The sequence below is a fragment of the Chinchilla lanigera genome, unplaced genomic scaffold (assembly GCF_000276665.1).
Source record: "Chinchilla lanigera isolate Chin_1 unplaced genomic scaffold, ChiLan1.0 scaffold00033, whole genome shotgun sequence".
NCBI lineage: Eukaryota > Metazoa > Chordata > Mammalia > Rodentia > Chinchillidae > Chinchilla > Chinchilla lanigera.
In genome coordinates, this window is record NW_004955434.1 from 11,988,655 (window position 1) to 12,002,781 (window position 14,127).

Below are 14,127 nucleotides of genomic sequence, written 5' to 3' on the forward strand. Positions count from 1 at the left end.
TTAAAATATTAGTTTGTTATGCAATATTGGTTTTATTTCCAGCTAGGTATAGTAGTATAGTTTCCATGTAGCTTCTCTGACTGTGATTAGTAAGTTTGGGCATAATATATACATGTTGGGTTTGGAGAGACCTCTTGTCCCTGTGGGTCATGCACCAGTGGGAACCATCTATCAGGGCAGCCCACTGTAGTGCAGACATCGAATGTGTGGCATGCACACTGTGTGGCTACTCCTATGATAGAACAGGTGGCTCCCATCAGGTGATGAGTTTCTTCAGGCATTGTTAATATTGGTCCGTTACTTACATGAGTTTCTGACCCTGGCTATACCCATACTTGTAAGGGGTCTGAAGCATTTTTCCTCTGACTACAGCATGGTGTAGACATATATGCTTCACAGGAATAAATATTGGCAAAAACTCTGTGGTATTCACATTCAGTCCAGCCTCATGTGGGATAAGACAAGGAGCATGCCCCACTGACACCAGGAACCACATAGGTACAGTGGCAGCAAAGTTGTACTGTTCCTCTGGGCTGATATAGAGGACTTGTCTCCACAGGAAGAAGAACTAATGCCCCTTGCCCCATGCACACCTAGCGTGCAATCATAGCTGGGACTTTTCTTCTCCCTACTCTCAGTTTCAGTATCTGCCAAGGAGTAAGCAGGAGTGAGTCATTGTTGGAGCTGTGCAAAGTTACTCTTGGAGCTTCACTTGGATGTGTGTGCCCAGGGGTAGGGAGATGGCCAGGACTTTTCTACCCAACTCCCTCTGCTCAAATCCTAAGGGAACAAGTGATAGTGCAATGCAGGATACAAAAGGCTAAGTTTCTCTGTTGACTTCTTTAGGTCATGTGTCCTAAAGACAGGGTATCAGCCGGAAACAGGCATTGTTTAAGACCACCTCAGAACACTGCTATGGGCAGGACAACAGTACAATCACAGGGTCCCTGCCTTGTTCTGTTAGTCATAGGCACCCGTGTGCAGCTGTAAGGAGAGGGCAGAGGGAACTCTTTCGGTGCCTTCCTTTGGTCCCAACAGCACTGTAAATCTACATGCCTCTGGTCCCAGAGCACAGGCTCCCTACTCTCCTGGTTCTTGAGGGTGGCACCCTTCACTCCCCTCTTTGTGACTACACTTATTCCCTAGAATGCAGAGCATTTAGCAGATTTGAGTAAAAGTCAATTTAGTGAGCCAAGTTTGTCTCATGACGAAGCAGATTCCTGCTAAGCCTGTGCAGTGAAATGTCTGTGGTGTCCCCCTAGAGCAGCTCAGATTCAGAGAGTAGGTCCTTTCTCAAATAGCCCCTGACTATACAAACCTGGGATTCCCTGAGATTATGTAAAATCCTTTTCCATAGCAAGGCGGGTTTGGGGCTACTTATGTAATTAGGCTGCAAATCTGTGAAAGTTATGAAATTTTCCAATAGGGGAGACTGCCAATATCTGTGCTTCTAGAGCTACTTGGGACTCTCTTTCACTCTTATCCCAGTAGAGGGGAAATTCCTCATCTCCAGCTGTGGACCTAGGATGTCACATGTTAGGGTGATTTGTTTTTACTATTATTTTATTTCAGGTCTGTATCAATCAGTCTTCCAGTCACTGAAACAAAATATCTTACAACCAGAATTTAAAAGAGAGCAGATTTATTTAGTTCCTCATTTCAGAAGACTCAGTCCATGGTTGTAGGCTTTTATGGCAGAAATGGCATTGTAGAAAGCCCTAGTGGAAGAAATGTGCTCAACCTACAGCAGCTGGGAAGCAGAGGGGGTTGGAAGGGAAAGTCCAAGGAACCAAACGTGGTCCCCAAGGTCATAGCCCCATGATCCACCCAGGTAATCCAGAAATGTGCTTTACTAATGTGTTAGATATTTCTTAATCTAGTCAAGTTCATGACTATAGTTAATGGTCACAAGGTCTCTGAAACTTACAAAGTTCCCATTTTTCTCCAGTTGTTTTTCAAGTTGATTTTCAGTATTCTTCCATGATCATCCATGATAAAATTCAATTTTATATCTGTTGCTTTGACTCTCTGTGGAGAAGGTGGATGCTGTGTGCTTTATTCAAACATTTGGACCCCTGGCCCCACCATATTCAGATTTTCAACTTTCTCATATATTCTGAATATTAATCTTTTGTCAGATGAATATTTTTCAAATACTTTCTGTCCTGCTGTATGAGGTCCCTTAATTATATTATGTCCTTTGTTATGTAGAATCTTAGTTTCATAAGATTCCATGAGTCAGTTTTTGTTTTTGTTACCTGTGCCTTAGGGTCCTATCTAAAAAGTTATTACACACACCAATGTCTTAAAGTATCACTGTCATGTTTTCTTGTCATAGTTTCATAGTTTCAGGTTTTACATTTATGTCTTTTATCCATTTTTTGTTGATTTTTATATTCTATGGGAGAAAGAGATCTAGGATCATTCTTCTGTATATTTATATACATGCAATTTTGCCAGCAGTATGTATTGAAGAGATAGCCTTTTCTTCACTGTATTTCATTGTAAACTGTCAAAAATAAATTTGGCTGTATAAACATGCATGTATTCATTTATGTTTTCTCTGTTCTTTTCCATTGTTCTATATGTCCATTTTTATGCCGGCCCCATGCTGTTTGGAGTAGTATTACTTGTAGGACTGACTTTCTCTAATTCTATGAAAATGGTCATATGTATTTTGATGGGAATTTCATGGAACATTTAGAAAAATTTTAATATTATGGTCAACTTAACAATATTCATACAATCCATGAACATGGCATTTAGTTTCTTTTGTTTGTGTCATCTGTAATTTCTTTCATCAGTGGATTATAATTTTCCCTGCAGATAGCTTTCATTTCCTTGGTTGTATTTGTTCCTAAATATTTTTTGTAGTGATTGTGAATGGAATTGCTTTTTCTCTTTTCCAGAATGTTCATTACTGGTGTATAAAATGGTACCTTTTAATATTGCCTTTGTATTTTGCAAATTTATAGACAAAAGTTTTGTTATGGTTGATACATTGTGTCAACTTGAGAGGTTTAGAAGGTTAACCAAGTGACTCAGCAGGGAGCCAGAGTCCTTACTTTGTGAACATCCTGAGCCTGTGCAAGAGAAAGGCACAAAGATGGTGTGGGCAGTTGGCCTGCATACAATGTAAGGGAGGGAAAGAGGCTCGCTGAGCCCCTTCTTTGTGCTCTTGCCATGTTTGCTGTCTTCTGCCATCTTAGAGTGTTGCCCCTGTGCCCTGCCAGCCTGCCTTGGAGCCAGCTGAGTATAGACTGAAATATCCACACACTGTGAGCTAGCTAAACCTTTTCTTCCTTAATTTTGGGCCTCAGGTATTTTGTCTCAGCAACAAAAGAAAAGTAACCAAGAAAAATTCTAACAGCGTTTTACTGGAACATTCAGATTTTTCTATGTAAAAAATCATATCATCTGGAAACATGAATAACTTAACTTCTTTCCAATTTGAGGATGCTCTTTTTTTAATGTCTGATCTTAGAGGAAATGCTGTCAGCTTCTCCCCATTCAGTATAATATTTGCTGTGGGTTTTCCCAAATAGCTTTATTATGTTAAGTTATGCTCCTTCTGTATCTAATTTATAGAGCATTTTTCATCATGAAGCAATATTAATTAGTACCAAAAGCTTTTTCATTTATTGAAATGATCACATAGTTTAATCTTTCATTTTCATGGTATGTTATGTCACTGTGATTTATTAATTTATATTTGTTAAATTGTGCTTTTATCCTGGGGATGAATCCCATTACATTTTGGCATATGATCTTTTTGGTTTGATGTTAAATTTAAATTGCTCATATTTTGTTGAGAATTATTGCATTATGTTCCTCAGGTATATGAATCCATAGTTGTTGTTTTCTTTTTTTTTCACATGTGTATGGATATGTGCACCTTCCTGGGTAAAGCTGGTCTTATAGAAGTTTCTTCCATTTTGATTACTTTGGTATAATTTACGATTTAGAATATGGTCTCCTTTCAATGTTCTGTAGAAATCAGCAGTAACACCAGAATGTCCTGATATATTTTAGATGGGAGACTGTAATTATTGCTTCAATCTCGTTATTCATTATTGGTCAGTTTAGATTTCTTACTTCTTCTAGAATCAACTTTGGTACGTTATATATATTCAGGAATTTATACATTTCTTCTAAGTTTCCCGCTTGTTTTAGCACATAGTTCATAGCAGTTTCTTACGGTCCTAGCAGTTTCTGTGATACCGGTTGTAATGTCTTGTTTTACATCTGATTTTAATTATTTGTGTCTTCTTTCCTTACTTTGCTTAGTCTAGCTAAAGATTGCTTAACTTTTTATACTATAAAATGTATTTCATTGATATTTTGTACACTTTTATGCTTCATTTTACTTCTTATGCTCTGTTCTTTATTATATATTTCATTTTACTAATTTTGGATTTGGTTTGTCCTTGATTTTCTAAATCCCTGGGATGCATGAGTATGTTCTTTATTTGACGTTTTATATGCAATTATTGCTATAAAATTCTTTAGTACTGCTTTTGCTATTTACCACAGGTTTTGATGTTTTGTCATTTTCATTTGTTTCCAATGTCTTTTCAGTCAATCTGATCTATACTATAGTACCACTTTAATTCTTTGTTCATTTATATGCTAGAGTGATTTCCTGAGGAGGTGTTTACATTTATGGATAAATTACAGTCTATACCTTTTTTTCTAGTACTATTTTCTGTATCTAATATTTTCTTTATTTCTTTATATGGTCTCTTATTTGGTACATAAACATTTAAAGTTGCTATATCTTATTAAATTGATTCTTTTACTGTATATAATTACCTTTTTTTGTCTTTTTTGCAGTTCTTGATGTAAAGTCTCCCTCATCTGATATCAGTAGAGATACTCCTGCTCACGTTACCATTTGCATGTCATACCTTTTTCTAGCTCATTACTTTTAGTTTGCTTATAGTTCTACCAATGAAATTAGTTTCTTGTAGGCAGCATATAATTGGGTCTTTTGAGTCTTTTTTGTCCATTCAGCCTGTTTTTTTTTTGTTGTTGTTTTGATTGGTAGATATAATCTATTAATGCATGAGGTTATTATTGATAGGTATGAATTTCCTCCTGTCATTTTGTCAGTTTTTTTCATGTCTTATATTTTTTCCTTTCTACTTCTGATTTTTTTGAAATATGGTAGTTTTCTGTCATGCCAAGTTTTGATTCTATTTTGTGTAGCTAGTTTTTCTATTGAGTTTTGAACATTGTGTATTTTTTTATGATGGTTAACATAATTTTGTTTCTAGCATAGGGCTCTTCTGATATTGATTAATTTTTCTCAGCTTCTACTTGTCTGATAAAAACATTTTGTCTTCATTCCTGAAGGATAATTTTTCTAAATATAATATTTTCATTGCAGATTTTGTTGTTGTTGTTGCTGTCGTTTCCAGTTAGAACTTTGCACATATTATCCCACTCTCTTCTGTTCTTAAATTTCTCCGAAGACATTTCCTGTTAGTCTAATGAGCATTCCCTTGCACACGACCTTGACACTGCCTGGTTTTAGGATTCTCTTTGTCTTATACTTTTGACATTTTAATGATAATATGCCTTTGGTTGAATCTGGTTGGGGTTCTTGAGCTTCTTATATCTGGATGCCCATATGTCTTTGAATATTTAAGAAATTTCCAGTTCTCTTATGAAATAAATTTGTAATGTCTTTCCCGTTTATGTCACCTTATAGATTTCAGATTATATGAGTATTTTTCACAGTATTTATGAATATTTTTAACAGTTTCTCATAATTCTTAAAACTTCTTCATTCTTTTAAATTCTCCTCCCTGTTTTGTCCGACTGGATTAATTCAAAAGATCTGTCCTCAAGTTCAGAAGTTCTTTCATCTGGTCGTTTTAGTCTGTGGTTTAATCTCTCCATTTCTTTTTTATGTAATTGCTTGAAAAGCTTGGCTTCAAGGTCTTGGAGTGGCTTTTTAAATGATGTCTTTCTCTCTGGTGAATTTCTATTTCATATCATATTTTTTCCTTACATTTAAAAAAATATCTGTCTGTTTTCCCTTGCACCTTACTGAGTTACCTTAGGATCATTACTTTGAATTTGTTTTCAGCCATTTTATAAATTTCCTTTAAATTGGGCTCTGTTCTTAAAGAATTATTGTTTTCCTTTGGAAATATCGTGTTTAATTATATGTGTCTTTTGTCCCCACACTGATGTCGTTGCATGTGGTCTAACATTTGCCTTTTCCAATTTTATGAAGTAGCTTTTGTAGAGAAGATATTTTCAGTTAGATGAGATATAGTATGGCAATTGGGCATGTGAGTTGGCTTTCTTTATAGGGGAGCTTAAAAGTGTAATTTCTCTGTAAATACTTTATCTTTTATTGATATGAGCAATAAATATTAATGCTCATGCAAATAGACTGCAGTGGTTCATAAAGTTAGCTGTATGACTTTGTAGTGGAAAGTGCAGGCTTCCCAAGGTGCATTTCTTTAGACACCCTAAAGACAAACCTTATGGAATTGGGTCACATGGAATCAGTTGCCACAGTCTCAGTGAGGTAAAATGTGGCTAAGACTCTCCCTCACTCCTTCAGGTAAATCATAGATTATGCCATGATGAGAGCAGGCGTGGAGCCATAGTCCCAGAGCCATAGGATATGAAGGGAATCTTCCAACGGACTCTTAGGATGAATGTGGGAGAATCCTGGGCCTGTGGCTGCTGATGTCCCATAGGTCCCGTAGGTTGAGGGACAGTTGATGCTGAAGTCTGTGTCACCACCAATTATGGGCTTGTGTTTTAGAACACAAAAGGGATTTCCGTAGGTCTTATGGGGTGATTTTGATTGTTACTGGGACTGGGACTTTTAACAGTGTTACACACTCTCGTGGAGTTATGAGACCCAGATAATACATGTTTTAGGTCCCAGGGAGAAGCACAAATGGCACAAGAGCATTGGGCCCAAGAAACTATGCTCTCAAGCTCATGGACTATTGAGGAGACCTTTCCTTAGGTTGCACAAGGCATGTGAAGCTAATGTTTGGTATCTGTATCTCTTGGAGATGTAGGACATGAAAAGGTCCTTCCATGTCTTAGCAAGTCAAGTGCAAGTAGTATTAGGCCTAGTGGGTCTGGTATCTACAATCCTAAACCTTCAGATTATTGATGCAGAGGTCTCTAGTTCATGCAGGGAAAACTGGTGGAAATGATTGTGGCATTGGCAGCCCTGGTCCTGGTTCTGCAGGATATGAATGAGACTTTTCTCTGGTCCTGAAGACCAAGCTTTGGTGACAGGGCTTTTTGAACCAGTAGTTGAAATTCCAAAGCTCTGGCTTGGAGAAGAGTCCTTCCCAGCTCACACTGGATGAGCACAGGAGGTGCCAATTTTAAGGATACTAGTAGCTGCATTCCTGGAGCTGAGTGATTCCACAAAAACCTTTCCCAGGTCCTGATGGATATAGGCAAATGAGGCCAAGGCTTTGCAGCTTCCCTAGGGTCTAAGCCTGTGGACTAGGTAAAGGCCTTACCTAGGTCCCATGGGGTAGGTATGGGTGGAGTGCAGACTTGCAGCTATAGCAGCTACTGATGCTACAGGACTCTGAATAGACTGTTTTATGCCTAGTGAGATATGTACCAGCTCCAGGCTTCTGGTAGTTGGGGAGGGTGCTGGTTGTTGGCCCTTAAAGAAAAATGGTATTTAACAAGAGGGCTGTTATAGTAGCTTGAATTCTATGGATTAGGGGTGGCCCAAAGTAAGTACTGTCCTTTGGAACAGAGTAGTTAATCTTAGACAAGCCAACAACCAAAAGTGGATTGGAAGCTTGTGAGGACCATGGAATTGTCCTGCTGTTAGTGTTGCCAGCCTGTTGATATGGTTAGGGTCAGGGGCCCTTTCTTACTTACCTTTTTCCAGCATTTGGGATCTCCTTGATCAAAGAATAACAGTTGTCATTGTAGTTTACTTTGCTCCTTGCTCTAGGTACCTTGTTGAGTCTCCACGCTGTTTAAATTTCCCATCACTTCCTTGCAGATTTCCAAAGTTCTGCCTAAATCACTGTCCTAGAAAAACAATTTTTCCTCTGTTGCCCTGGTTCTTCTTTGTGGCAGAATTGTGAACAGGGCACCTCTGTTCATCCATCTTGACTAGTACACCCCAAATAATATTTTACTCTGAACTGCTCACATTTTCTTGAAATTTCCTTCTGCCATTTCCCTATATATTAAAATAGAGTAGAAATAGTTTTCTCCCAAACAAATCTAATGCCAACTGATGGTGTTTAACAACACAGAAGCCAATTACAAAGCAGAAAACATCGTTTTAAGCTGGAGACTGCATGTTGCTGCTCCTACAGTCCCCAGGTATTGGTTCTTCATACTGCCCTGACCATGTGTCTTTCTTGTTTTACCATACACTTCATTGCAGAGGCTAGTCTAGCCTATTAGCTGAGCCATGAGTGTATGAATGTAACAGATGTTTATTTCCTACTCACAGAAATTTCTAAATAGATTTTTGTAATAGGAGAATGTCTCTTCTTTAGGCAGAAGTTCAGAGGCCCAGACTCTTCAAAACATTCCTTCTAAGGAGCTTGTGTTCGTCTGCATCAAGCTAGAGTAATGTGAAAGAGCATAAAGGATCAGGTTTGGAAGTTCATATGGATCATGCCTTGAACATTATTTTCTTTCATCCTCTGTTAGCTAGAATTCAGTCATATAACCATGCCTACTTACATCTTGGAAATGTAGCCTAAGTGCACAGTGTCCACCAAAAAATGTATACACATTTCAAAAAAAGAAAAATAATAAATATATGGAAGTTATGACAACCACTTTGAGCACCTCTTGTAATTACAGAGGCCAAGGATAACTTGTATTATTCTCATGATATCTCAATAAATTGAGTATTAAAATACTTATACAAGTTTTTCTTCTCCTGAAGTGTGCATACATTTTGTGACCCTATATATGCAAGAAGAAAAATATAAGATTGGTGACCCACTAACTGATTTCAAAAGGAAAATTCAATCAACATTATCTATACTAAGCTGTCACTACTGACCACCAACAACTTACACAGGTAGCAGTTCGTCTCAGTGAGGACAACTTTCTACATGATTACAATCACTATGCATTCTAGACAAGCACTTGTGCCATTGAGCTATATCCCCCACCTTCACTATGCATGTTAGAATAGGATCTTAATTTATATGTGATAAGTTTTTTTTAATCCTGAAAGATCAGCAGGTTACAAATTTTATTAATAGCTATCCCCAAAGATGTGAATTTTGCTCTTGTATATAGTGAACTGAATAATGCCAACTTTCAGAAATACTGGTACCCAGTTTTTGATATTTCTCTATAATTTATCTATATGCATGGATATGTTTAACTCTGCACTATTTATAATTAATGAGTAGTGACATATTTTCTTTTTTGGATAAAAAGCTTTGTATTACCTGTATAAGTAATTCTTTTTAGCATACTAAACTAAGTTTTCTGATGCTATGATGAAGGAATGAATGAGACAAGGTTCATAGTGCTCTTTCATTAGGAAGCAACCTTAAGGAATTTATGTGCATGTAGAATTTAAAGTTAGCACAGTCATTCATAAAAAGAAAATCATTGCAGAAATGATATGTGCATTGCAACTTAGATGACTAAAATCAGTTTGCTACAGCAAACAGTCCAACAAATATCATTTCCTATAAGAACAGATAGTGAGTAAGTACAATACCCATAACAAGTACATAATCTATTTTTGCAGTAATTGTAGCCTCAAGGTTATGGGTTACATTCCATAAGAAATAACAATAAGACATTACACTTAAAGATCAGAATGTTTTAGAGGAGGTTATTGTCATTCTTACAACTCCACTGCCTATAAACTTAATTTTATATTTTCAAGATCTAGATTATATTTCTTTCACCAGTCCAGTGCTTTGCATTCTTAAAAGTACTTAGGTTTATCTCTCATATTCTAATTTCTTTTTCTTTATTTTATTTTATTTTTTTTTTGCTTCTGGTACTGGGAATCAAACTCACGACCTTGAGCTTGCCAGGCAGGTGCTGTGCCGCTGAGCTAAATCCCCAGCCCCTATTCTAATTTCTTATTAGCTGCAATTATGACATATGGTCAGTAGTTTCAGTATAGAGAGTTTTATAATTGCTGAATACAAAATTATGGGCTTCTCATTTTCTATTTTTATATTTTCTCTTAGGAAATACCACTGAGATGTAGTCATTAAAATTACTGAACAGAATATAAAGCTTTTGAATAACCAAAGAGAAGTTATTTGTTGAAAAGCTAAAATAAAACTATTCCTTTTATTTTAGCTTATATTTATATGAACCCTCTTCAGAGTGAGTGTGTGTGTCTCTGTGTGTGTACTAGTCAACAATCAGGATTTTCCATTGCAAACAACAAAAATTGACTTTGGTTAACTTGAGCAGAAAAGAAATCTGCAAGACCATGTCACATGGCTCAGAGACAAATGGAAAACCTGCAGAACCGAGCTTAGCAAGGCAAAACTCAAGACAGCCAGGTTCCCAGATGTACAGCATATTCAAAATCATGCTTTAAGAAGAGTGTGGGTAGTCACAGTAGCTGTAGCTGGGTGTCACTGCCAGTATTTCTGCACCAGAGAATATGGACATTAACCTCTAGTTCACCCAGAATGACTTCTGTCTTGGTTTGACTTAGTTTAGGTTGTCTATCTCCAGTTAGGTTTCCCAGGTTCAGAAAGCCTAGGTTTTTATTGAGTCCTGGACTTTGGAAGATAAGTCCCTCCTTCTTTCTGTACAAATTTTTTTTGTTTGTTTGTTTGTTTTTCTTCCGGTACCAGGAATTGAACTCATGACTTGCACTTGCCAGGCAGGCACTTTGCCGCTGAGCTAAATCCCCAGCCCCTCTTTCTGTACAAGTTTGATATGATGGTGAATTTTCCAAATCTAAGAAAAAATTCAAATGTGAGTGTGAAGTAAACAAAAGTAAAGCCAGCAATGTTGATTATAATATTATAATGTCAAAAAGTATGACTCCAGTCATACTTTTGTGCCCTACACTTGGACGGGAAAGTGTGTATGCACCTGCACTTGAGTCAAATTGTGAGGCTCCCACCATGAATGAACACAGGTTCACCCAACTACATAAATATTAACCAACATGAAAAACAAAATAAGCAGTAACACAATTGTGGTGGGGTACATTAATACCCTACTCTCACAAATAGATCAACTAGACAAAAAAATCAACAAAGAAATATTAGAATTAAATCAAGCCTGTGAACAAAGGGACTTAGTAGATGTCTACAGAGTGTCCCACCCCAGAGCAACAAAATACACATTCTTCTCAGCTGCACATGGGACATTCTCCAAAATAGACCATATACAGAGAACTAAAATTATCCACGCATATTATGTGACCATAGCACAGTGAAACTGGAAATCAATGACAAAGGAATCACAAAAACTACAGTAACACATAGAAATTAAATAACACCCTTCTGAACACCCAATGGACCATAGAGGAAATTAAGGACAACATTAAACAGTATATACAATTAAACAATAATGCTGATACAACATACCAAAACATATGGGACACAGTGAAAGCAGTCCTATGAGGGAAATTTATAGCAATGAGCTCCCACATCAGGAAAACAGATGTGCTCAAATAAACAACCCTTCATTGAACCTTAAACTTCTAGAAAAAAGGACAAATCAAGCCCAAAGCTCATATGAGGGAGGAAATTATAAAAACAAGAGCAGAAATTAATGCAATTGATACTAAGAAAAGAATACAGGGAATCAATGAATTGAAAGTTAGTGCTTTGAAAGAATAAATAAAATTGATAAACCTTTAGCCAACCTCATGAAGAAGAGGAAAGAAAAACACGAATTCAAGCAATTAGGAATGGCGTACTAGCCAACCTCTGGCTGAGCGGTTCCTGCCAATTCTTGGGCGTTCCCAACTAGGAGTTCCCCATGCCATGGAGTCGTTCGACCCTGTGGAGCTGCCCGAGCTGCTCAAGCTTTATTAAGGGAGGCTCTTCCCCTACCCCCAGTACTATCGCTGGCTCAACTATGGCGGAGTGGTAAAGAATTACTTTCAAAACCGTGAGTTTTCATTCACATTGAAAGATGATATTTACATTCGCTACCAATCCTCCTACAACTAGAATGATCTGGAAAAGGAAATGCAGAAAATGAATCCACACAAGATTGATGTAGGCTCAGTATATTCCTACAGACCCAATCAACACAATACAGTGAAGCTGGGAGCCTTCCAGGCTCAGGAGAAAGAACAAGTGTTTGACACTGACATGACAGACTACGCTGATACAAGGAGATGCTGCAGCTCTGCAGACATAGGCTCCAAGTGCTGTACCCTCATGAGAATGGCCATACACATCACTGACCAAGCACTGAAGGAGGAATTTGGGTTTAAGCATCATTTCTGGGTGTATTCTGAAAGGAAAGGTGTTCATTTTTGGATCGTGGTGAATCAGTTAGAAAATTGTCCTCTGCAGTACCTTCTCGGATAGTTGAGTATTTGAGTCTTGTAAAGGGTGGCCAGGATGTTAAAAGGAAAGTTCAACTAAGTGAAAAAATCTGCTCTTTTGTCAGAAGATCTATAAGCATAATAAAAAAATACTTTGAAGAATATGCATTGGTTGATCAAGATATTCTTGAAAATAAAGAAAGTTGGGATAAGATTTTAAGTCTTTTTCCTGGGATAATTCATGAAGAACTTCACACAGGGTTCCAGAAGTCTCACAATTCACTTCAGCATTGTGAGCATGTAAAAAGAGTAACCAGTGCAAATCAGAATATCAAAACTGACAAATGTGGACCCTGGCTGGAGTGGGAGATTATGCTGTAGTACTGTTTTCCACAGCTGGATATCAATGTTAGCAAAGGAATCAATCATTTACTGAAGAACCCTTTTAGTGTTCATCCTAAAACAGGTTGGATTTCTGTGCCTATTGATTTACAGAAAGTGGATCAGTTTGATCACTTGCTGTTCCAACAGTAAGCTCCATTTGCCATGAATGAATTAAATGTCATTTCCACTAATGTAAAACAAAAAGAGGAAAATGAAACTGAATCTGATATCAAACACAGAACCAGAGATTATAGGAAGACCAGTCTAACACCTTACATGAAAGTATTTGAAGTTTCTTGAAAACCTAGATAAATCCTGAAAAGGAGAACTTCTCAAGAAAAGTGATTTACAAAAAGATTTCTAAAGATAACAACTCCCCTCAGACCAGTGTGGATATCTTCTACATTCAACCAAGGATCCAATAATTCAAGACCCATTTAATAAATATGACAGAAGCGTATATGTGTCTTAATGTTTAAAGCAGGATTTCCAGGGGCTGGGGATTTAGCTCAGCGGCAAAAGCGCCTGCCTGGCAAAAGCAAGGTCGTGAGTTCGGTCCCCAGTACCAGAGAAAAACCAAAAAAAAAAAAAAAAAAAAAAAAGCAGGATTTCCTTTTTTTAAAACTTTATTAATCTAAAAAAATTAGGAATGAAAAGGGAGAAATCACAACAGATCCAAAGAAATCCAATAGATCATCAATACCTACTATGAGAATTGATATTCTATTAAGATGAAAAACATACGCCCTGCCCCGAGTGAGCAAGTGCTCCAAGAGCTGCTGGTCTGGAGTTCCAGTCTATGCTTTACTAACACTGCCAATGTTCCCAGCTGAAACTCACGGAGAGAGCCAGGTATTTCCCATCTACTTCCTGAGGACAGAGCGGGTGATCCAGGACCCCGCTACCATTACAGACTGAGTCTCTGCCTTCCCTGCACCCACAGCAGACAGGAGGTCCTCACTCAGAAGCCCCAGGGACTTCTCTAGGTGGGAGCAGTGCATGTGGCCTCTCCCTGCGCATACCCTGTGCTGAGTGAGCAAGTGCTCCAAGAGCTGCTAGTCCAGTGGTTCGAGTCTGTGCTTTACTTTCACCCAGATCCCCTAGGGGTGGAAGGCAAGTGCAGTCTCTGATTGCTACCTGTCTGGCCTGCATCTGGTTCCTGTATGAGTCCTGAACAGACTGGAGACACAGAATCAGGTGGTTCACAAACTGTCAACCCTGCAGTTTGTGTCTGGGTTTTGCCTGTACCATGAACTGCCTAG

At 37.8% G+C, this 14,127-nt stretch overlaps 1 pseudogene; it reads left to right on the top strand.

Moving 5' to 3' along the window:
- The first annotated feature begins 11,969 nt into the window (after positions 1–11,969).
- Positions 11,970–13,321, top strand: LOC102008974 (annotated as a pseudogene).
- The last annotated feature ends 806 nt before the right edge of the window (positions 13,322–14,127 follow it).